The sequence below is a fragment of the Camelina sativa genome, chromosome 16 (genome assembly GCF_030686135.1).
Source record: "Camelina sativa cultivar CO46 ecotype springtype chromosome 16, ASM3068613v1".
NCBI classification, from domain to species: domain Eukaryota; kingdom Viridiplantae; phylum Streptophyta; class Magnoliopsida; order Brassicales; family Brassicaceae; genus Camelina; species Camelina sativa.
The window spans coordinates 7,167,372-7,193,456 of record NC_141895.1 but is presented as its reverse complement, the minus strand read 5'-3'; the positions used below and the strand labels follow the sequence as shown (position 1 = coordinate 7,193,456).

Genomic DNA, 26,085 nt, shown 5'->3' with positions numbered 1-26,085 from the left:
TTCCCAACCTCCTCTTTTCAGCTTAAAAATCTTCGCTTTCTACTTTTTTCATGCGCATACACGTCTTTACTTTCATGTCTGTCGTCGTCACAGCCTCCTCGTAGTCCTTCTTTCTTACCATGTCACACATTTCCTTTGTTCATGTAACATTTGCATTTCATACGAACTCTATATTTAATGTTTTTAATAGCCAATGGCGTACTTAAGTTTATGAGTGCTTAATCAAGGTACATATTTTTAAAAATAAAAAATTTCATTTAAACCATGAACTTTCATATTTACGTCATGTAGACTATGAATTTTGTTGTAAGACATTTAAAACATCAACTTTCTTTGACTAGTTCTTTTAAACTTAAGTTTCGTTGATAAAACCATAGAAGACATGACGTTATATCTGATACTGAGCAACTAACAGACGTTACTATGTCGTTAACACTTTACAAAATTACGTCGTTTTGATGAGAAACTTAATTCGAGAAAATATCATTTAAACCATCAACTTTCAAATTTAGGCCATTTAAACCATAAACTTTCAAATTTAGGTCATTTAAACCAAAAACCTTCTTGTATCCCCTTTAAAGTATCAACTTTCATTGGCTAAATTTTTTTAGATATCAAGTCTTATTTACCATGATGATAAGTCTGCTTACAAAGCCACACATCAGAATGCTCAAATGTTCTCACAAAAAATCTATAAGATAACCCAAGAACAAATATTAAGCGGAAGATATGTATGATTTAACCGGAAAAAAAAAAGGAAAAAAACTTGAAACCTGCAAGAGAGTGAAGGCCATATGAGGTTATGGTTGATTAGTAAGTCGTAGAGAATGGAACGAAGTTTTTCCATTGGGAGTATTTCTCATAGACACTCGGCTGATGCAATGTTTTCTTCCAAATTTTTCTCGTTTTACCACCACTTTGTTGTTGCGATGAAAATGTCGACCTCTCTTCTTCGGCCCATATGCTCCTCCGCTCACCCTTGCTTTTTTGTTTCAGGATTCGTTGACAACGAGGGGAGCCACCAATTTATGACGGATTCTTTCCCCATTACATGTGCTTTCCTTTGGGATATGCGATGCATGATCGGACATAACTACTGGGATGTGGCGTTCTATAGAGATTGTTCAGACTTTGTGAAGATGGTGTCTTCCCCTCTAGGCCGGTCGGCTTTCTCAACCTACCTCGACGATATCAAAATTGATATGGAGGAGTTTTCTTCTTTCTCTTTATCTCTAGTTTCACGAAATGCAAATGTAAGTGCGGATTCTTTGGCACGCCAAGCGCGTATATCTCCACATAATGTTTAGTATGTAAACAATCTTCCTTCAATTTGGCTCATTTGAGCTGATATTTTGCAGTCAAACAAAAAAAGAACTATAAAGTTAAAAAAATAAAATTAATAAGAAATTTCACAGCACTAGCGCCTTGGTCGAATCCCCATGAGCTGCTCCGGCTAAAATTACTTTACCGTTGCAGTAGTAAACTTGACGAAGATGACGCCAAAATCATTAAAATCTACATTTTCTTCACATTGTCGAAGAAACAAGGACTAATCCCCTTGTACTCCCCTTGGGAGCGTGAAGAATCCGCACTCCCAATATCTACATTTTCTTCAACCTTCTGCTGTTGGGTTATCCCAATATGTAAATGTTATTATAATTTGAGCAAACCAATTTGGTTTCCTTTACCCCATTAACCGGTGAGCAATCATCATCACAAATTTTAGAAATACTGCATACAAATTAGCTAAATTGGTGATCCGAAAAATAAGGAAAAATTATCTAAATTTTTTTAATTTTCTAATATCTTTAAGATTTCCAATTTTCCAATAATTTTGGAGATTATCTTCTTATAATTAAAAGAGAAGTACAAATGAAAGAATGTCCAAAATATCTTAACTATTTACTAAAATTGCCACTGGTTTAATTATATTTGAGACACTTTATTGAAATTAGAAAGGGCATAATTGTATTGTTAAAAAATTGTTAATGGATCCACGTGTATATCCTAATGAACGTTAAACTAACAATTAAGCATATTCTCTACATATTATATGCTATAAATATTGTCTAAACAAAAGAATCTAGAACCTCCTACAATAAATATTTAAAAGGAATATTTCTATCGTTACATTAAAATTTTGTAATTTTCCTTTAAGCATGTTTATCATTCATTGTAATTGTTCGATTTGTTTGATTGGTCAATCATATCTTAGATTTCCTAATTACTCTCCAGAATATTCTGAAACCGATACAATCAAAACCCTACACAAGTAATCCTTTTTATATATAAGAAGGTATACTTGAACGATTAGTATATCCAATATAATAAGAAGCTATACTTGAAGCAATTTACTCTGATACTATCTTTGAGGACCGACTAGATAACCTTCGTGGGTATGGAATTATTTCAGTTCATGCTTACTGAAATGATAAGTTTATCTGCTTGAATAAATTGTTGAACATGAATATTCAGATTTTTCTCTTTTGCAGGTTCATAGTTGTGTACAAACGTGACTTGAGAGTTGAGATTATGTGTTTGATGGTTTTCGTTCCACAAAATGTGATATCCATTGAACTGCAAAATATGAACAAGGTATATCTATATACTATTTTTTTGTTGAAGGGTTTAATGATGTATATATATGGAGACCATCTTAGTTACAACACTAATAAGTAATGATTGTTTACATTGATTGGAGGATTAGAGGATGAAATTGTTTTCTTTTGAGATCCGGTAAATCCAAAAGTGGTATCAAAACTTTGAGCTCATGATTTAATGGTAAATTTTCACTTTTTTATTTTCATAAACTTTTTCAAAACTTTTTTGACTAGTATTAATCTCTAAAACTTCTTTTGTTTGTCTATTTTTCTTTTTGGTAGATGATATACAACCTAAGTGTGAGTTACCACCCTGAAGAAGATTGTATGTTGAGGCATTCAAATACCCATCGTGTGTGTTTTGTATTACATCACATGATGAAGATTGGTTTGCTATTGGTTGCATCAGCGGGACTCGACTCACGAGTACGGAGTACCTCCCAAAATGAATGATAGAAGATGGGGATATGTGGCAGCTTAAAAATAACTCAAACTCATAGAGTTTATTCAAATTTTGTCATTTAGTTTGTTTTAAAAAAAAGGAAATTATGGGAACAGAAACGATACAAACATTAATTTAGCTTTTACTTCTCAACTTAAGTTTTTTGAACAATACGCTAAAAATTAAATATGAAAGAAGTTATTACACCTTTTAACTTTTGCATTCGAAGTTTTCTTTCACTTATAAAAAAACACCATTTTTGTAGAATTATATTACTTTTTTTTTTTTGACAACAGAATTATATTACTATACATCCTAATATATACATTTTTTATAAAAAAGAAAGCAGAATGCAATTTTATATTATGGTTTATATTTTTACATTTTTTTAATATAGAGATGGGTTACATAGCCTATTTAATTTAACAATTTTGAAAGACAACATGCATCATCCATGCAATATGATCATAGTTTAGAGAAAAGATGATCATCTACATACAAATACAATAAATGGTAAATTCAAATTGAAAAAAAAATATACTACTTTTTTTTTCCCGCGGTGTACCGGCCTACCGGGTTAAAAAACAAAGGAAAAAACTTTAAAAATCCAGATAGACCCTCAAAAAGGACAACAAAAATCAATTTCTTTTGCTATTTTTAGTTGGACCTTTTTTTTCCATTGGGTATTAAATCTATGAATATAATATTGTTGTTTTTTTTGTCTCCATTTTTTTGTTCCAACCGAAATATGCACGATCATATTATATTTTTAAAATTTTCAAAATAATCTTCTGAATATACAACCATTACCATATTACAAAATGCTTTACAAATGATTTGGAAAATATTCCAAAATATATTTCCAAATAAAATACAGAAACAAAACTTCACACTATATATAAATTAATAATTAGAAACACCAAACAATTTACTGTATCCCAAAAAAAAACCAAAATGTACAATTTAATTAAAAGGTTTTAATTATATGAAAAATAATAAACTTTTAAAATAGTACTCATACTATAACTAAAATTATTTGTATTTCTAAAATATATATTAAATAATTGTAAACTAAAATGCACTTAGTAATAAACATAAAAAATCAAAACTTAAAAATTATAAAACATTTGATCCGTGGTGTACCGCGTGTTCGAACCTAGTAGAAAAAGTATACAATAATGTCTTCAGAAATTCTAGCCAAAAAAAAAAGGGTTCAAGCTTAAAAAGGAAAAGGTATCAATGTTATATAGTTTTAGCTAATAAACATATTAAAACATTAATGTGTAAATACGGAAAATCTAATTAATTAAGAAGAGAGTTATGGCCGTTGTGGGATTGATCTCACAGTGTCTCTCTATGGTCTTTTCTAGCTTTTGTTTCACTTCCATCATTATTACATTATTCTCTCTTTCTCTCTACTCCGATCGAAACTTTAAATCTAATTAATTCTGGTCTCTAATTGACCATAGTCTTCTCTGTTTCTCTATCCTTCGAAGATGGCTCCTCGTGATAAAAAGCTACACAAGGTTGGTGGACTAGATCAAACAGATATTTCCTGCTTTTAAGAAGAAAGCGACAGAGCTCTTTAAGGAAACTTTGTTGTTTTCATCTGCTACGGTCCCGACAACGATGTCCATGTCTGGCCTGAGCCTCAAGATAAACCACAAGCGTTATCGGAGATCGTTGGAAAGTTCAACGCGTTGAGCGATCACATGAGGATGATCACATGTCATGGCTGAAAAACATCTCTCAACAGTTGCAGTAGCAACAGGCAGAATCAAAACCAACTTCAAAAGCCTATAAACCAAAGGATATGACATATGTTTTCGTGTTTCCACCAACATTCTAGCAAGGTCTACCAATAAACTACGGGTGGATTGGGATATCCACAGTGAGGGGTTAGGATCGATGCCCTGCAGGGCCAGCTTGGGGCCTATGGGAACAAGCTAGCGGGGGCTAGTGGGGTCCACGGGACGGGTTGTTACACCGAACTCACCCAAAAGATGGTGTCAGACTCCGCCTTGCTCATGGACTGGGATAAGATTTTTTGCAATCTCTATCCCGATGTAGATTTGCATTTTGTTAAAGTAAGGATGTGTATGCTCCTAATGCTGCCAAACTCTTAGTCGGAAGAAGGTGTGGCATAGAGATTTGACAAAATACAGAAATATTTTTCAACAAAAGGTGTGACAATATTTCCCATTTTCCGGGCGAGATTATAAACTCTACAAAATGTGAATCTACAACGGATAGAGATTGCAACAAATCTTATCCCATACCATGATCAAGGCGGAGTCCGACACCATCTTTTGGGTGAGTTCCACCCAGAAAACGGAGAACTTACCCTGACAGAGTTTCTCTCTTTAGCAACACTATCCATATCTAAAGTTGTTTGAGCATGGATTTGGAGGCAGCTGATCGGGCGGATTTGTTGAGCAGAGTGCGATTAGCGCATGAGAGAGATGAGGGGCTGGTGACCGCCTCTAGGGATGTTGATTGTGAGTATGAGGTCTCCACCAATGGGACAATCCTTGTGCACGGTTGGATTTGTGTGCCCAAGGATGAGGAGTTGAGGCAGGAGATTTTAAGGGAGGCTCATGAGAGCATGTTTTTCATTCATCCAGGAGAGATCTTATTGCTTGTGTTTATAGCCCAGTAAATGGGAGGATTGCCTCACTAAGTATTTATGGAAATACTTATGCATCTCTTTTGTGTTGTGGTGCAGGTAAAGGCAAAGTGTTATCGTGTAATCAAGGCAATGAAGAGGAGGATGTTCTAGAGACTCGACTGGTTGTGGTCTGGCTTCTGTTAGGTTGCTAGAGTCGGGTCACTAGAATATTGGTAGGATGCTGGTTTATTGCTTCTTGACATTGTTGGATTACTTGTTGATACACATTGATATTTTGTTTAATGGTTATTGGTTATTTGCTGGTTAACGTGTTGCTAATTCAACTGTTGAAATTATTGTGTTAGATTGGTAGTGAGTATAGGATCACTAGTAATTACTATGTTTAAAAAAAAAAATATGGGGGAGGTTGTTTCAAGCAACTTCAAAGGACATAATCAGCTTGGTATCTATTAAACTAATCAGTTCCCTTTTTCTACATGTCTCCTACATCGCTGTAAATGATTATCTGTGAGGGGTGATTGCAAGAAATAGATATAACAAATTCAAAGCAGTTAGCAAATTAAAGATCTATCTAATAGTGATATAAACTTACAAAGTTACGTACAGAAAAAGATTGTAACAGTGGAAAGATCATAGCTGATGATGTCAAAACAGGATTTGGTCATAGCTTGAATTTTTTCAACGTCAACCAAGTTTTAAAGAAAGAATCACAAGCGGGGTCACTTTGTAACACAAATAAAGACAATACAAAAGAGAGAATAATACTAATTCAAGAATAACATGCCTCACGTAATGACCTCTCTGTATCAGCAAAATAATAGACATGATTTTGTCATACCTAATATAGTTCGTGAAATACCTCTCTCTTGAGAAGAAACTCACTGAACAAAACTGCGTAGGAGATCAAGAACAACATGCCTCACCTAGTCACCCCTTTCCCTAGCTGTTTGATTGATTATGTTAAGATCTTGAGAAATAATACTTTGATGGTAGATAAATGCCCGGAGCCCACTTCATTGTATTCGTTGTAGGTAACGTAAGGAATGTGTTGGACTTTGTAATAATCTTCTCCTCCTTCTGACAATTTCTCCTTAAACTCAAAATGATGTGTGTAGATTCTTAATTCCTTTAAGGAATCGATGAACCACAATCCATCAGGAAGCTCTTTTAACTTTGGAAAAACCTGAATATTCAGAGAATGAAGAAGGGGAAACCTTCTTCCACTATCCACTCTTCCCAATTATCTAGTCCCCCTATTTGTAGCTTTCGCAACTGACGAAACCCACCGACCGAGAAAACCACTCTCTTCCCATTAAAACATGTATACAATCTAACCTATTTCAATTGAAGCAAATTTTCTAGAATCGGTATCTTGGTTTTAAAAAGCGCGCCTGTGGCGCGCCATGGCGCGTTGCGCAATGATGTGAGGAGATGAGGGAAACAGGACACTATGGCAAGGCAATATCCATGATGCGAGCGAAACGATGAGCCATAGCCGATGCGACCATTGAGTGAGGCGAGCGCAACATGGTTTATGGCACAAACAAGGTAAAAAATTGTTCTGTAAAATAGTAGTTTACTTATATATCAAACGTATAATGAAAAAATATTTGATTTTCTCAATAATATCTTTAATTATTGATTTTATGTAATCAAAAATCTTTGATTTGATCATTTTTTCACCCATTATATATAAGAAATCCCTAGTTTATTTAGTCTCCTCATCTCTTTCATTCACGAGTCCTAAACGTCTACAGCTTCTGCACGTCTACACGTCTACAGCTACTGCAAAGGTAATCATCTACTAATCAAAACTGTTGTATACTTACTTGTATTTCTTAATTTCTTTTGAGATGGATTGGATTGTTTTATGCTAGTTTATTCTAAAGTTTTAATAAGTTTCAGCAGAATACCTCTTATTTTCTTTCTTTTAAACACCAAGCGCCTCATATCCATGTTGCGATGCGCCGCATGCGCCATGGCGTATGGCACATTAACAGGATGTTTGTGCCACAGTGCGCTTTGCGCGATTTAAAACCAAGATCGGTATTGGATCCTCCTCCAAACCACATTCATAAAGAGGTATGGTAGTAAGGCGAGAAGGGAGGTGTTGTCCAAATGCATGTAGCCTTCTTCTACTATCCACTCTTTCCATTCCTTTAGGCGAAAGAAATTAAGCGTATGCAATTTAGGAAAGATGCATCGCATATGTAGCTCCTACAGCTTTTCACATTCACTAATTTCTAGTCTACGAAGAAGTGGCATTGAGTATTCTTCGACTAGCCACTCTTCCCATTTCTCTAGTCCTCGTAACGAAAGCTCCTGCAAGTGAGGAAACCATTCTCCTCCCCCTAAAAGATTGGTGCCTTAATTTAATCTTTTTCAACCAAACCAATTTCTCAAGAATCGGCATCGGATCCTTCATAGAGGTGTCAAACGAGTCGGCCCGCGTCCATCTGGACCGTTCGCGGCGGGCAATTTCTATCTTCTAGACCGCGACGGGCCGGCCCGCTAAGCCCGCGTAAAAATTATGTCCAAGCCCGTCCCGCTAAGTCCAAAAGGTTAGCGGGCCGGGCCTAAATAATATATTAAAAAAAAATAATAATAATAAATAGTAATTTAGAAATAATTGTAAATAAAATTAATGTTAATATTGATTTTTATAGATTTTTAATGTTTTTACATTAAATTTATTTGGGTTATCACATACTTTTAAAAGATATATATTTAAAATTATATAAAAATAGTTATGTATCTATATTAAGTATTTATTTTTATTTAATATTTGAAGACCGCCAGCCGACCCGCCAATCCGCGGACATAACCCGCTAAACCCACAATCCGTTTGGGCTAGGTCCGCAAGGGCCGCTTTTTTATGGGCCTAATATTTTGTGTCCATACCAGCCCCGCTTAGGTGCTATTTGGGCTAGGCCCGCGAGCATGGAGCCCGCTTGACACCTCTAATCCTCCACCAAACAACAATTCTTCAAGATTATGGTTGTAACGTGAGATGGGAAGTGTTGTTCATCAAGTAAACTTGGCATATATATCCTTAAATCCAGCTTATTAAGATGAACGGAATCCAAAACAAATCCTTCTTCATCATTCGTGTAATCACGTATGGTGAGATTTTCCAAGTGTCTCAGTGCACTTAGAGATGAAGACAGAGTTTCCATTACACACCCTTCACCTCTAATATGGATTGAGAGACTCCTTAGCTCTGTCATTCGCTGGAGATCCTTCACGCTACTTTTCTTTGTTGAGAAATTCACCAACGTCTCCAGCTTGATTAGATTACCCAATTCCAACTTTTTCTTATCATTCATCTCCTGCGGAAGATAAAGGTATGCCAATTCTCGCATCTCTTTCAAGAAATTGGGGATGTAGGTAAAACTGCCTCTATTTAGGTTTAAATAGAGCAACTGCTTTAGATTCCGCATAGAATAAGGTAGACAAGTTACCTCTGTAAAAAATAAATTCAAATATCTCAAGTGGATGAGCTTCCCAATGCTAGAGGGTAACTTCCTTCCTTCAAACTTCGCACAAGAGAGATCTAAAACCCTCATCAAATGTAGCTTAGTGAAACATAAACCTGGTGCCATCCATTTTATATCACTGAATTGCTCTTTCATAATCAAGAGAGATCTAAGTTTGGGATTCTGAATCTTGCACTTCGGGTGATAAATATCACGCTGGTGTACTGCAGTTCTGCGAGATGTATTGGATAATCTTTTGGGAAATGGGCAAAGTAGAGAAAGCATTGCTTCAAATAAAGAGGGAGCTCTTCAAAGGTCATAGACAATAGATGATAGACCAAACTGATTTTACTGCCATCGATGTCTTCATATCCTCCAACGATGTGAGATTTAATAGTCTCATATATCCCTTTCCACTCACTTAACATGTAATGGGCTGCTAACAACCCGTCTAACACCTTAACAGCCAATGGTAGACCTCCACAATGTTTGATCATCATCTTACCCATCTCTTCCATTTCTTCATCAATCTTATATTCTACACAACAAAATCACGTAATTTTTATACGATGCAACTAAACGTGAGAAAAAGTTATTCTATTTTGAGTAACGTAAAAAAACCTATCTTCCTTGAAAACTTACCTGATGTGTCTATTTTTGGAAATGTTATCCTTCCCAATAGTGTCGAACTTTCTTCAAAGGTTAGATATTTTGGTTTAAAAGTTACACATGTTAAATCTGCACGTAAGGCCACTTTCTCGTTACAAGAAGTAAGTAGTACCTTCCATCCTACAATACATATTTAACCAAAGGAAATATATTATATAGTGGGTCTTCTCATTTTCTATACATTTTTCTTGATCAAGTATATAGCCAAAGTTTAAGAATAAGATAAGGCACAAGATATTAAGATGCATTTCACAATATTTGTGTGGAAACACGGGCTTTATTCTGTCCCAGTCTTCTTCCCTCCATATGTCATCCAGGATGATCAAACAATTACTAGTTTCCAACAGTTTAAAAAGCTTTTCTTGGAAGTCGTCTTCAGTCATATTTAATTATCTATGCTCAACATGTTTTGAACTAAGCTTGTGCAAGACCGTCTCCCAAACATATTTCCTTGTAAACTGTTGTGAAATACACATACACAACTCCATCAAAATGATTTTTAACCATCTCATGATTAAAAACTTGTCGAGCCAAGGTAATTTTACCAATACCACCCATCCCAGTTATAGAAACTACTTGAATGCTATCTTCTTCCACCAAATAGCCAACCAATTTCTTAACATTCTCTTCCAACCCCACAAGGTCGTTGTCATTATTGCTAGGAAATGTTTTTCGCATCTCCATTTTTGTTTCTAGTAGTGGATGTGAATACTCGCTGCCATCAAAAATCATCTGTTGCACTCCAAGATCTGCATATCCCTATCACCTTGGAGATTCTCTTACCCATGTCTCCCATACTAGAAGCAATATCCCTGTGATCCCCTATAATGCAAGAAAGTCTGCTCATGCGCTTTCGGATACCACTTGATTGTCCAAATTTTTTCTTTAGAAGAAATGTATCGATTATATCCTCTCTGTCGAAAACGATTTCCTTTATCTCCTCCAAAAAGTTTCTCACCGTCTCACTTGCATGTTTCTTAGCATCTGCATCTTTCAAGAAGGATAAGTAAGTTCAAATCACTTTTGAGTTTAGAGAGTTGCTCTTTAACTCATTGAAATCGATCAGATTCTCGGACAAGAAGGTCCCAGAGCTTCTGAACTCCAAACGACAAAAGTGCCTCAGCCATAAATTTCCTGTATAACAATGGAAGAAAATAGTCAATTATAATCTAGGAATATTTTCTATCTAGTAAACTTTGGTCCATGAGTTTAGAATTCGAATAATAATTTTTGAAACATTACAGAATTGATATACTTTTCTTGTGGAGTTTTAACCTATAGATCTTAAAAATGCAAGATACAGAAGATCAAAACACCTTCCTCCAGAAGAAATTAAAAGAAATACAAGTGATAAAATCAACAAATAATCACCTCTGGAAATCGCTTGTCCCGCAACTGATCTGTAGAAGATGTTTTGTTTTAGTTTTTAAGATCCATTATAAGAGTCCACACCTACCGACAGCATTTGGACAGAAATTCTTAAAGGCAGAAGTATCCATAGCAGTATAGCACCCAAAAACTTCCTACAAGCCAGGTGTCCCATATTATTTTTCAATTAGTTAAGTAAGACAAACATCAAAATAAAAGATAGAAATCACTTTTATTTATAGATAAATCCACAGAAACAAGAACCTGAGTTTATCGAGAGAGAGCAGAGACAGGGATTGTATCAGCACCAGCAACAATCACTTGGTGACACAATTTAGCTAGCATAATGGTCACTGTAACATGAGTTTTTAGCACCAATAACAATCACTTGGAGAATTAACACATTTGCTATGCGAAACCGTTAATACTGAGCCAAGAAGAAGGAACCTTACGTCAATCTTTCTTGGCAGCTCCAAAGTTGAATGTAACAAAAATATTACCCTTGTCTCAAATGTTGTTTAGGAAGCTCCGGAAGGACCTCCTCTCTACAGATAGATTAACCTCCTTTTGGAAGTCCATAGAGGCAAAACCTTTCCATCTTTTTGCGCAAGTAAAAAGAAAATTCACAAACACTTAAAAGCTAGGAACAGAGGAGATAGTAACAAATTTATATATTGTGACCAACGCTACTTCTAACTTGTAGCACTTAGCTTTATAAAAGGCATCCTTGTTTTAGATAACAGTAATAGATACCAGATAAAAGCCATAAGTTGCATTATTTAAGATGAAAGGTCCTCACCAAGAACAACAGTAGGGCCTCGGACAAAGCACGAATGAGTAGTTGATCCTTCAATGGTTTTGATTTAAAGCAAAATTGGGTACAAAATGGATGCTCGATTTTGAAGGACCTGACTCATTCCACCCAATTTCCCTTCCAATCCAACTAATTAATTTAATTTGATTCTAGATGCTAGATTTCAAAGAAGGGCTTGTGGGATCTTCTCTGTAAAAAAGACTCATGCAGTTTTGGATTGAAGAATTCAGAAGATCATCATAAGCTATACCCTTTGGAGCCTCTGTCTCTACATATAATAAAGAAGAGTTTGAGAGTTAAAAGAGAAGACCATCCTAACAATAGCATAGGATGAATATGAGCTAAACAGATATTAGGTAACTTTTCTACCAGCGAACCTGCAAGCTAAGCTAGCCTAGAGGTTCTTGTTTTAAGAAGTGCTGTAATGAGCGAGCTTGAACTAATAAAAGAAAAGAAAAACGTTGCTAACTGGGACTAAATAAAAGTAGATGCAAGCATGTAAAAAAATAATCCGGAAGTACAAGGTTTTGGTTACATTCTGCTTACTGAAAGCAATGTTGAATTGAGGAATTTGGAAGTCCGATCGATCGTCTCTCTGGGTTTACCATAAAAAAACGTTGCGTGAAGCTGGATTCATCTTAACCGCCCATGGAAACCTGAGATCATCCTCCATTCTGTCCACCATAGTTTGCGAGCCCTGCAACACATTCTTAAACGAGCGAGCATGCTTCTCATTTCCTAGCCGAAATTGAGATTGCCGGAGTTCTAGGTTTGAGTCGAGAGAGAGTTTTTTGGGGGCGATTGAAATTCACGCGTTCAGCTACTCTGTTTTTTTTTTTTTTTTTTTTTTTTTTTTTAACGCATGAGCTGCTAGTCTTGGTCGAATCCCCATGAGCTGCTCCGACTATAACTACGTTACCGTTGCAGTTATAAAACTTGACAAAGATGACGCCAAAATCAATAAAATCTACAATTATTTTCTTCACATTGTCGAAGAATCCATCGTCCCACTCGTCTCCTCCAACTACAACGCTCACTTGTACTCCTCTCGGGAGTGTGAAGCGGGATTCAACCTTCTGTTGTTGGGTTATACCCCTACCGCTCATCTTGAATGTAGGAACTTAGACCAAACTTGGAAAATAGGTACAGTGAAGAGGACAATCATACTCAACCAAATCTTTTATTTCAATTTCATGGAATTTATCTCCCTTGGCAATAAAAATATAAGGTTTTCGCTCCTCCTTGTTATAACAACATATTACAAGACTCATGAGACTTTTATCTTCATCGACAAAGTAACTTAGCGGGTAGTAGCTGACTCCTAAATTCGACCTTTCAGGAACTAACACACTCATCACATTCACCCACTCTACAGCTCATACATCCTCATTTTTAATATTTTCTTTTGTCACCCAAATCTCAATATTCCTTTTATGGTACTCTTTCTCTTGTTAGGAATTCTTAACTCGAAGGTGTCGACTTTTCCTAGAGAAAAGAGAACCGAACAACCAAGAACAGAGAGTTGTGAAAAGAAGGAAAGAGAGATCTTGAGAAACAGAGTGGGAAGAAAGAACAGAGAATGTAGTAGAAAGGAAAAATAAAAGCAGGAGCACACACGCAAACTTTATCCAGTTCACTCCCCCTAACGAGGGAGCTCAGATTTCATGCCCGTCGGGACGTGTGCCTATCATGACTCCATGCCAGTGATCACGGATGGGTTGGCTCATGAAACGGCTTATAATTCCAACAGGGTAAGCAAGGTCGGGACGTGTGCCTATCATGGCATACATGATGCTTCCAACTGCACTGCAGTAGGGAACTGACTTCATGTATTCTTCGTCCCGAGCCAATTTCTCTTCTGTAGCTGCACGCATCTTAATCTCGGCTCCTAATGGAGTTAATACGTGCCTAGCTTCCTTCATATTGAATGTCTCTAGAATCTTTGTTAGGTAACCTTCTTGTGACAACCACAGAGTCCCTTCTGCTCTGTTTCTGACAATTTCCATGCCCAAAACCTTCTTCGCAGCTCCTAAGTCCTTCATCTCGAATTTCTGACTCAGTTCCCTTTTCAGCTGATCAATGGCCTCTTTGTTCATGGATGCCACCAACATATCATCCACATAGATGAGTAAGTAGATTAGTGAATTGTCTCCCAATTCTTTGACGTATGCGCAACTATCATACTCGCTTCGCATAAAACCGATCTCTGACATATACATGTCAAATTTCTCATTCCATTGTTTTGGCGCTTGCTTTAGCCCATACAGTGATTTATTGAGAAGACTAACTTTGTCTTCTCCAAACATCGACTCAAACCCCTCAGGCGGTGTCATGTAGATCTTCTCTTTAAGTTTTTCGTGGAGAAACGCCGTTTTAACGTCAAGTTGCTCTAGTTCAAGATCCTCTTGAGCAACTATGGAGAGTAAGACCCTGATAGTAACGTGCTTGACTACAGGAGCAAAGACTTCATGGTAGTCAATTCCTTCTCTTTGAGCATACCCCTTAGCTATCAGTCTTGCTTTAAATCTTGGTTCTTCAACCCCTGGGATTCCTAGTTTATATTTGTAAATCCACCTGCTCCCTATAATCCTCTGATTTGTTGGTCTTTTGACCACTGTCCAAGTATGGTTCTTGGTTTGTGACTCCATTTCTTCATCCATTGCACGCTTCCACTCTTCCCAGTTTAAGTTTCTTTTAGCTTCATTGTAACTAGATGGTTCGATTTCTCCACCATCCTCTGTAGTGTAGAGAGCTTCTGCTAGATAATCTTCATCATCAAAGCGTCGAGGAGCATTGACTGTTCTCCTAGCTCGGTCTCTCACTAAGTGATAGCTTAGAGGTGACTGATTTATTTCAGTCTCCACATCCTCACTTGCATTATGGTGTGTTCGAATTGCAGGGCTCGATCTTGCATGCGACTGAATATCTTGTGGAGTCGTAGAATCTCCACCCGAGGTAACAATTTCTTCACTGTCAAGATCTACATCTAGATAATAGGTGTGAGGAGCATCACCTTCTTCAATTTCGGTTTCCTTTCTCAGTGCTACAACTTTGTATGAAGCATTTTCCTGAAAAACAACATTTCTGCTCACCACACACTTCTTGTCTTCAAGTAGCCAAAGTTTGTAACCTTTTAATCCAATAGGGTATCCCACAAGAATGCCTTTCTTTGCTCTAGGACTTAGTTTTCCATCATCAGTGTGTGCAAATGCAATGCACCAAAATCTTCTCAAATAGCTGTATACCGGTTGCTTGCCAGACCATCTCTTATCCGGTATGTCAAAGTTCAGAGCTGATGATGGTGTTTTGTTGATGAGGATGGCCGTTGTATGCGTAGCCTCTGCCCAAAATCTCTTTGGGAGACCAGAGTCACTGAGCATGCTTCTGACTTTCTCCATGATGGTTCGGTTCATGCGCTCTGCAACACCGTTTTGTTGCGGTGTGTAGGCACATGTCCGGTTTCGTTGAATCCCCTTTGACACGCAATACTCATCAAACAACCTGTTGAAAAACTCAAGTCCATTGTCGGTCCTTAGAGTCTTCACTTTCTTGTCACTTTGGTTCTCCACCATATTAATCCACTCAGTAAATTTCTCGAAAGCTTCATCCTTTGTTTTCAGAAAATGAACCCACACTTTCCTTGTGTAATCATCAATAAATGAGATAAAGTATTGACATTTACCAAGAGAAAGTGGCACAGATGGAGCTCCCAACAAGTCAGAGTGAACATATTCCAGCTTCTCTCTAGTGTCATGCTGAGCCAAGGTGAATCCCACTCTCTTTGCTCGGCCATATATGCAATCTTCGCAAGTTTCTAGAGTAGAAACCTTTTTCTTGTCAAGAAGACCTTTCCTCAGTAAGAGGGTCATGTTTTTCTGGCTCATGTGCCCCAATCGTCGATGCCAAAGAACCGTGTCGTCTGATCTCCTCTCTACAGTAAGTGATTCTGCAGTTGCAGGTTTCCATTGCAGCAAATAGAGAGTGTCATACCTTCTTCCTGTAGGTAAAACCTTGTTCCCTGCCATGATTTTCATAACTCCATTTTCTGATTCGAACTTGTTGCCTGCTTTCTCAAAAGTTCCCAGTGACAAGAGGTTTCTGTCCATGTCTGGAATCTATCTCACATTTGCAAGCAGAACAGTTTGACCATCTTCATTCTTGACTCTAACCGAGCCAATTCCCTTTACTTGAGACATTCTCTTGTTTCCCATTCTTACTGATCCTCCAACACCTTCGTTTAAATCTTCAAACCATTCTCGCTTGTGAGTCATATGGTAACTGCAGCCAGTATCCATAATCCATTCGTCTTCTAGATGTATATCTGTAGACGACAAAGCTTCTGAAACATAGAGAGCTGTAGCTTCAGCTAAGTTCCCTTTACCGCTTGATGAGGCTCCTTTGTTGCCGTTTTGAATTTTGTGCTGCGACTGAGCTTTGTTCTTGTTGGGACAAGAGTTTTTGAAATGTCCCTCCTCTCCACAGGTCCAACATCCCTTCATGGTTCTAGACTTAGATCTAGATCTCTGAGATTTGGAGTTTTTGTCCTTCTGCTCAGTTCTTCCTCTTGTCTCTGCCTTCTCATTAACATAGAGACCCTCAGCCTGACCCTTGATGCTCTTCTGGTTAGACCCAAACTCAAGTTCTTTTGAGTAAGTAGCTGCAATAACTTCATCTAACGTTAAGGTGGTTCTCCCAGAACCATATTTCAATGTATCCCTTAACTGATCAAAAGGCTTTGGTAACGACATCAACAACAGTATTACTTGATCCTCATCTGAAACTATAACATTGGTGTGTTCTAAGTCGGCTACAGTATGAAGGAATTCATCGATATTACCTTTAATACTCAGATTTTCTGACATCTTGAAGCCGTACAGCTTTTGCTTAAGGTAGATCTGGTTGGGAAGAGCTTTGGACATGTACAGCTTGTCCAGAGCGCTTATCATAGCAGCTGCAGTATGCTCCTTCTTGATCTTCCTTAGGACCCTATCAGAAACACTTAGAACGATGCTACTGCGAGCCTTTCTCCTTTTTTCTTCTAATACTTCTAACCTTTGTTTTTCCTCTTTGGTTTCCTCTTCAGATGGCTTCTCATCTGAAGCTTTTTCCACCATAGCTTCATCTTCTTTAAGAGCAACGCTCAAACCCAGAATATCTAGGTGAGCCAAAAGTTTCTCTTTCCACATGGTGTAGTCTCCACGACCGTCGAACTTTTCAACCTCTATCCTTGCTGATGACATGGTTCTCTGTGTTTATGGACTCTACAGAACCGTGAACAACGAACCAAAGCTCTGATACCACTTGTTGGGAATTCTTAACTCGAAGGTGTCGACTTTTCCTTGAGAAAAGAGAACCGAACAACCAAGAACAGATAGTTGTGAAAAGAAGGAAAGAGAGATCTTGAGAAACAGAGAGGGAGGAAAGAACAGAGAATGTAGTAGAAAGGAAAAATAAAAGCAGGAGCACACACGCAAACTTTATCGAGTTCACTCCCGTTAACGAGGGAGCTACGTCTGGCCGAGTCTATGACTCGGAATCCACTAGATTCAGATAGAGAACACAATAGGCACCACAAGTGATCCACTCTAATGCCCTTCACTAGCACTTAGAGCACACTCTGAAAGAGTTTATGCTTATTACAAGTTTCCTCTCCTTAGTCTCTATCTATCGCACACCTATCGTGACTGCGATCTCTCCTTAAATGTTCCTTTTATAGGCGACATCTTCAGACCTCGTGCCCTGACCTAAAGCAGCTGCAACAACCTTTGGTCGCTAGTCCAGCTCACCCAAAGACGCGGTTGCACAAGAGAACAAACACCACTGTAACATTTGAAATCGCTAGAGGACAAACCGTACAATGCTTTGTTCTGCAATGTGTCCGTTTCCTCCATGTGTGGTCCCAAAAGCATACCTGACCATGGTTTAGTTTAAACCAACCTTGATTAGGTCTTGAGTTAAGCTTGGGAGTGTGTTTGTCTTGTTGAGTCATAGCTTGGTCAACACGATTTCACCTAGTCTTCACATCTCTAAATACGAAAATCGATCTTCCCTAAATACCGCAAGTAATCTAGCATGAAATGGATTCACAGTTTTGGTAGACAATATACAATAGGCTTTAAATTTCTCCGTAGAAAAATCGAAGCTTTGAATAAAATGCTCAGGAGACTCATGATTAATAGCAACCCAATATAAAGTTCCATTCAATGATACACTATTGAGCGAACTATATAGATATATATCAATTCTCGGATGCAAACTCGTACGATTTCCATTCACTGGATCCAAACTCGGTAACTGTAGCTTTCACGGACGTTGTGTTTGTATCATGGTGGTAATTTGACGTAAAGATCTTGTAGTGCTTGCCAGGTCTACTATTGTCGTATCCAATCCCAATGAAAGCATGAAATCGTTTATTGGATCTAATCCATCTAATCTGTCTTAACCATGGGTTGCAAATCTCGATCCCTTTAAACGTAAAGTAAGTAAACAACCGTTGCAATATTCGACGTTCATGGGCGTTGAAAATGCATCAGCAGGAATATGTGAGGGTAAATCATACACCTCTATTGATGGACAGTCAAGATTAACGTCCACAGAACAAATCTTTGACCCGGCAAACAATATGAATTGTGGAAGAACCAAATCATTGTTGAAGAACCTCCGTTCCTTGAAAAGAGTGTTCCATCTTTTGCAAACAGAACTAAATCGAGCGAGAGTTTTTGTTTGAAAGCGAGAGACTATCTCTTCCTTCAATTCATGTGGAAGTGTCTCAGCTGGTTTCATTATATATTCTGTTTAAATTTTTTTTATATAGTACAATAAGATTATATATAGATGGATATGTCAGGATCTGTATCACATAACTATAAGGAATAGGTGAATAAAGGTATATATTGATAATGAGAATGTTTACACATATTTATACAGAGATATTAGGTAAAACCTAAAGCTGATTAATTACATTAAGACCCTTATACATATATACTCCTATACACCCCCGCAAGATGGAGGAACTCTTGTGACACCAATATTGGAACAAGCAGTGAGAAATTGTTGGCGAGGAAGAGGCTTAGTTAAAGCATCAGCAAGCTGGTCTTTTGTCGAGACATGAAGGACACGGAGCATGCCATTTTGAATGTGATCTCTTGTGAAGTGATAATCAAGTGCAATATGCTTCATCCTAGAGTGAAAAACGGGATTAACACAGAGGTAAGTGATGCCAATGTTGTCGCAGTATATGACCGGAGGTGTACGAAGTGTAACACCAAGTTTGGTGAGAAGAGAGCAAAGCCACCGGAGCTCAGAAGCGGTGTTGGCAACAGCCCAATATTCCGCCTCTGTTGATGAGCGAGTAACACCATGTTGCTTCTTATAGCTCCATGAGATAGGATTGTGACCAAGATAGATCACATAAGCATTAGTGGAGACATAATCATCGACATAACCATCCCAATCAGCATCAGAAAAAGCATTGAGAGCCATAGGAGATGGTGCACGAAGGAAAATACCATGAGGTTTGCCAATGATCGGTGGTTGGCGCATGCATAAACTGGGAGAGACGGTTGACGGCGTAGGAGATATCGGGTCGAGTAAAGGAGAAATATTGAAGGCTGCCTACAACGGACCGATATTGAGTGGGATCACCGAGGATGGTACTGCCATGTTTAGTGAGTTTGGGAGAGGTTACGATTGGCGTTGCTACCGGTTTTGCATTGTGCATGTTGTTCTTCGCTAAAAGGTCAATAATATACTTGCGTTGCATCAAATGAAGTCCTGCTTTGGTTCTCGTAGCTTCAATGCCCAGAAAATATGTGAGATCCATGGGATCTTTGATGGAGAAGCGATCAGCGAAGGAAACAAGCGTTTGAGCAACAAGGACGGAGTTACTACCGGTGATGAGAATATCATCAACATACACAAGCACATACACAAACGAAGACCCACACTTCTTAACAAACAACGACGTATCGACATGGGAATTAGTGAAACCAGTTTGAAGAAGATGAGTCTTGAGAGACAAGTACCAGGCACGGGGAGCTTGCTTTAGACCATAGATTGGCTTACGGAGACGACAGACGTAATACGGCTTGTCAGGATCGACAAAACCCTCAGGTTGAGCCATATAAACCTCCTCAGTGAGTTCACCTTGTAAGAAGGCATTATTAATGTCTAGTTGCTTGATTTGCCAATAATGTGCAACCGCAATATCCAAAACCAAACGGATCGTTGTTGACTTGATCACAAGACTGAATGTCTCAGCATAATCAATCCCTTGGCGTTGATGAAAACCTTTCGCAACTAGGCGAGACTTGTAGCGGTTCAACTCACCATTAGGATGATACTTGGTGGTGAAAACCCAACGATTGCCGATGACATTTTGGGACGGGTGTGCAGGAACCAAATCCCAAGAATGATTAGCCATTTGAGCATTGTACTTAGCGGACATAGAGGGGCACCACCGTTCATCTTTGAGAGCTTGAGCAGCTGTACGGGGCTCGCGTGACGGATTAGGACCTGCAGCAAGAAGATTCAATTTTTGTTTCTGTTTGTAGACATTTTTTTTGGCTCGTGTTTTCATTTTGTGGACATTTTGTGGTGGATCAGCCTGGATAGGTGATGTGTCTGCATTTTATAGGATTTTACCCATAGTTTTGGTATTTGTTTTGAGTCTTTTATTGAGTCCAAGTGTGCTTTTACAGTCTTTTTAGTCTTTTGTGAGTCTGTACAGGTTCTAGGCTACTTTGGAAGGAAACTAAGTGTTTTGGGTATGAAGACAAGCATCTGAAGCCAATTTCGTGAAGACTAATCGAAATAGCAAGCAAATGGACCAAACAGAGAAAAGCATCCAGGATCGGCTGATCCACATTCGGGATCGACCAGTCCCGTACCCAAAGCAACTTTTCCTTTTTTTGTTTTAAACCCACTTTCAGGGTTTTATTTTAATATTTAAGTTAGAGGCTCGGCCTCCAGAGACATAAGCTTTATTTTCTGAGACTATTTTGTACTGAGAGCTAAGGGTGAAGATCTCTAATCCTTCTTGACACTTCGGAGAAGATTTCTAAACCCTATTTACTATTTCTTTTACAATTCAATTATGCTTTCTTCATCTTTGATTTGTTGTTCTTTTATCTCCATGTCTAAGTAGTTTATCTATTGGGTTTCGGGTTTCAAAGGGGATTTATGATTTTCTAAACTTAGGTTGTTAGATTTGGGGTTGATCTATTTTGTTCATCATCTATAGTTGTTCTTAAAGCTTAAACTAGATTATCTACCTAGTTTATGATCATAGGTTTAATTCATCGGGGCACCAAAAGTGTTGTTGAGTTGCTGGAAAAGAACTTAGGTGAGCAAGGTGGACCTTAGCCAACGCAAGTTGAAGTTGAGGCACCTTGTGAACAGATCAAACATGAACCTTTATTGCTTGCTTGGTTTGCTAGGTCCAAACGACGGTTTAGGGTTTAGTGAATTCATTGCATAGATAGTTAACGCTGCAGAAGTAGGTTAGCTTTACAACCGTGATTTGAGTTCTAGAACGGTGTCTAATGCAACCCCATCTTCCACCTTAGTCCGAGATCATATTCCCCATAGATTCCCTGCGCCCAATATTTCCTTTTTGATTTAGAAACAACTTATCTACTTTCTGTTTTTAATTATTACTTGCTTCACAAACTTCCTCTTTTGTCTTAGCTATATTTGATCTTCATAGTTTCATAGTGTAATTGTTTGGTCTCTGAGGATTTGATCCTAAAGTGTTACAACGATACCACTAGATCATGGTGGAGTACACATTAGGTTATTAATTGACCTTTGATCAATAGGATTTTGTGGTCGTTGGGGTTGAGGTGCAATGGGACTTTGTGAGCGAGGAAGCTCGGGAGGGGTGGTGGTTAAAGACAATGGACGAGGCTGAACCGTAAGTCGCGGTTCATTATGTTCTGGAGCAGTGGGCTCATTAGACACATTATTTGTGTGAGCCGGGTTGGTAGGCCCATTTCGAGGAGCAGTGGGCTCAATCAAGGGAGAAGAAGGAGAAGAATTAGGTTGAGAGTTCAGTGGACTTACCTGAGGCTGTGGCGGAGCTGGAACCGATGGAGACGGAGGTCGCTGGTGAAGGGCTGAGTAAGGGGTTCCCCTAGACGCCGGCGACGATAACGGAAGAGAAGGAACCACAAATACAAGAGGTTGCATGTCAACCGATGAAGAACACTCAGGAGCCACAATTACTTTCCCATGATCAGCAAACTGGACATGTCGCGAAGTGTATATGCGGCCAGTAGGGGGATGAAGACAGAAATATGCACTTTGTGTAAGTGAGTAACCAAGAAACACACAGCGCTGGGACCTACTTTGAAGCTTGTGAGTGGTATACGGTCGTAGCCACGGAAAACATAAACAACCAAAGATCTTCAGTTTGGCTATATTCGGTGCAGTCTTGAAAAACATAGAGAACGGGGACTCCTGGTCAAGTACGGGCGTGAGCATCCGATTGATCAGATAGACAGCGGTGGTGAAAGCATAAGGCCAATAGGTGAGAGGAACCGAAGCTTGTGAGAGCAGCGTGAGACCAGTTTCTACGCATGTCGATGCTTGCGTTTGGCCTTACCATTATGTTCTGGCGTATGTGGTGGAGACGTCAAATGAGAGATACCATGACTCTCAAGGAAACCACGCAACACAATGAACTCACCCCCGTTGTTCGTGAACAAAGTACCAATCTTATGATTAAGCCAATTTTCAACAAGTGACGTAAACGTGACAAAAACCTCTTTTACATCAGACTTGCGTTTGAGGGGGTAAAGCCAAGTATAGCGGTGAAATGATCAAGAATTAAAAGATAGTATTTGTAGTTGTCATGGGATAAAACAGGTGACGTCCAAACATCGGAGTATAGATATTCAAGAGGTCGAGAAGAGCAAATGGTGTTTTGTGAAAATGGGAGTTTATGAATTTTATTGAGACAACAATCTGAACAAGATAATTGTTTTTGAGAAGAACCCAAAAACGGGAAGAGAAAAAGCAGAAAGCATTGTGTTTAAAATTGAAATAGACGGATGGCCCAAACGAGAGTGCGAGACGGGGACAGAAGCACGCGAAGTGGTAGAGGTTGATAAGGCCATGACTTGTTTTGGTGAGACTGGCCATTCATAGAGTTCCCCTCTAGTTCTACCTTGTAGAAGTGGAACCCGCGTACTGAGATCCTTCACCTGAAATGCAGCAGGAAAGAATTCCACAAATACTTGATTAGTGTTGCACAAACGATAGACAGAAATTAAATTTCTGTGTATATCGGGAACACATAAAACGTCATTTAAACGAAGATTGCGTAAGTTAGAAAGGAGAAATGTGAAACCAGTATGAGAGATCGGAAGTGGTGAACCATTCGCAACAACGACATCATCACAACAACAACGACATCATCACCACCACTATACGGTTCATGAACAGAAAGGTTAGCCAAGTCGGAGGTCATGTGGTGCGTTGCACCACTGTCGAGAAGCCACGGATTTGGATCGTAGGAAGTCCCCATAGCAACATTGGCACGAGGTTGCCAAGGACGGAACAGACTGCTTGTAGGTGGGAAAGTTGGTGCACCTCGCGACTGGAACTGCGGACACCACCGAGCACTATGACCTTGCACGTTACAGATCTGACACCGCCCTTTATACCCACGAGTGTCGGAGGAAGAAGACGAAGAGGAGCCACAATATGAAGGATTGGATTGCCTCCGGTTGTTATTGTTATTGTGGTGACGATAGTTGTTGTTGTAACTTTTAATTACATTAAGACCCTTATACATATCTACTCCTATAATAACTTTTAATACTTACAGATACTGGTACTATTCTTAAATGAAAATAGTAAGTGAAAAAAAATAAAAAAAAATATTGAAATACAGTTTTTGTCCAAACATGATTATAATTAGAAGAAGAAAAAAAATAAAAATGAAATGACTATAGATATGAGACAATTAAGATTAATAATGAAAAATATAAATAAAATAAGTTTGTTTTAGGTTTGATGTGACTAACTAGATTTATAGCATCAAAATAATATGTATACCACAATATAGAAAAATAAATAAATTCTGGCAAATAGTATCCCTCATAACAAATGCTTAATTAATTTGATTAAATAATGAGAAATTTCTAAAAATTGTCCATTTTAATAATTACTCTTATTAAACACATACCCATGCTAGTGAATCAAACTTCCTTTTCTTTTCATGTTTCTTGGTGTGGAACTCGAGAGTTGCTCTAATCTGATTGGTTGTTCTTGAAACTCCAATTGTTGTCTTTCATGCATAGTTGTTAGTGTCAATGGTTTGAATCACACTACAGGGAGTTTCAGGATTTTGGTTTTATCTATGAACTCTTTTACATCTTGCTTCATGGATTCTTGGCTTTTATTTTGTAGCTCTAAACTTAAAGCAAGATCTTCCCATGTTTCATAGCTTAAGTTTAACTTGTCTACCCGATGACGAGGATAATAAGAGCTAGAACTAAGTAAAGGGCGTATCAGTTTTCATGTTTGGAGCTGTGGAAAAACATGAAACCTCAAATCATAATAAGCTTCGTATTTTCAATTTTTTATCCTTTCATATCTTTGTACTTAGTGTCCGTGGCCTATGGAAGCATGAAATATATGTATAAATAATGTTATTTGGTCAAAATAGATACTGCTATCTAACTAATGTCACCCCATCACATTGTTTCTGATCTAAATAATGTCAACGATCTTTGGGGTTATATACATCGGTCGTTCACCAACATAATTCAAACCAGCCAATTAAACTTAGAAAAAGTCAGCTCATGTCACACAGAATGATACGACCGCGTTTTAAAGCTGAAAACACGAACAAGTCCAGTATGGCGGTTTTTGAGAAACCAATTAAAAATTTGAAATTTATTTAACTCTCACGCGCCAATCCTCCGAACGCTACAACAAGCCAAAAATAAAACTATGGTTCGTTAACGTATTACGTATGTATTCGGTAATTATCTAATAGATACAATATTCACTTTAACAATGATTTAATTTGGTATTTAATAAAGAACTTTTTAACAAATGTGCCACGTTATGAAACCAAAGTTGTGGGTTCTACCATATTAACTTAGTCCTTTCGGACTATACCACAACTTAGAAGTGCAAATATGCACATAATCCTTAATTTTAATCGAAACTTTTTCTAAAAAAATAAAAAAAAATTGAATTTTGTATAGGTCAGCGTGTATGTCTTGTGTTTTTATGTTTTGGTCAGACAAATAATATATTTAATTATGCCTTCACGTGAATGAGGTGAATGAGGTCTCATTTAAATTAAAATCTTTTTCTAATTTTCTGGGTTTTGCTTTTACTTTTAAATTTTATGTAAAGAAGATTCTACTATGATGAGAAAAAACTTTCTCAATCACATTTGTCTCATACTTTTTATTCTATTAGCTTCGTGGACAAATTTAAACTTTTACTTTTTGTCAATCATATTAATTGATTAACATTATTTTATTTTTGGTCCATGACATTTGTTGTCTAATGTAATATTTTTGTCTACTATCTAGAATCTTTTCTACGAGAAATATATAATTCGTCTACTTTAAATATTATTTTTTACTATGCATTTCTTATCATTTTAAATTATTATAAATGTATAAACATATGTTTTAATGGACAACTTATAAGTAATGTCTATCGTTTATTAGTTTACAAGATTACAGCACACTAACTTAAGGGTAGTGGACAAACTTAAGTCAAATATAATTATTGTTTGCAGGATAAATGTTGTCCACAACTTATATTTTATCTATTATCTATAAATTAACTTATATATAAGTTGACTATTATATATACAACTTATATTTTGTCTATTATATATTGTGTCTGCATGTTCCCTTCATTTTTATTTTTATTTTGTGCATATAACCACTTAAATAAAATAAACAACACAAATTTAAAATTAAATGCAAATGTAATTAATGCTACGTCAGATGTTGTATTGCATCGCCGCCAAATTTCAAGGGAAGAGAAGAAGGCTATTAACGTCATTTAGTACAGTCACATTTGGTAGATTGGAAAAGGTTTTTCTAATGTGG

The 26,085-nt window shown here is 37.6% G+C and overlaps 1 long non-coding RNA gene and 2 pseudogenes across 2 annotated transcripts; 1 reads left to right on the top strand and 2 right to left on the bottom strand.

The window, feature by feature from the left end:
* The first annotated feature begins 2,334 nt into the window (after positions 1-2,334).
* On the top strand, positions 2,335-3,165 carry LOC147925227 (uncharacterized). Its single transcript, XR_015584043.1, has 4 exons — positions 2,335-2,396; positions 2,493-2,595; positions 2,708-2,781; positions 2,883-3,165. It is a non-coding gene; the product is annotated as an uncharacterized LOC147925227 (long non-coding RNA).
* A 3,461-nt stretch (positions 3,166-6,626) lies between these two features.
* On the bottom strand, positions 6,627-10,943 carry LOC104750132 (putative disease resistance protein At1g59620; annotated as a pseudogene).
* LOC109129460 (jacalin-related lectin 38-like) lies at positions 9,949-18,781 on the bottom strand (annotated as a pseudogene). The gene is made up of 9 exons (XR_015585012.1): positions 18,021-18,781; positions 15,079-15,082; positions 13,318-13,437; positions 12,545-13,233; positions 11,984-12,266; positions 11,637-11,782; positions 11,449-11,537; positions 11,188-11,339; positions 9,949-10,950 (listed from the first exon to the last, which is right to left on the bottom strand). The product of XR_015585012.1 is annotated as a jacalin-related lectin 38-like (transcript).
* Positions 18,782-26,085: the final 7,304 nt, after the last annotated feature.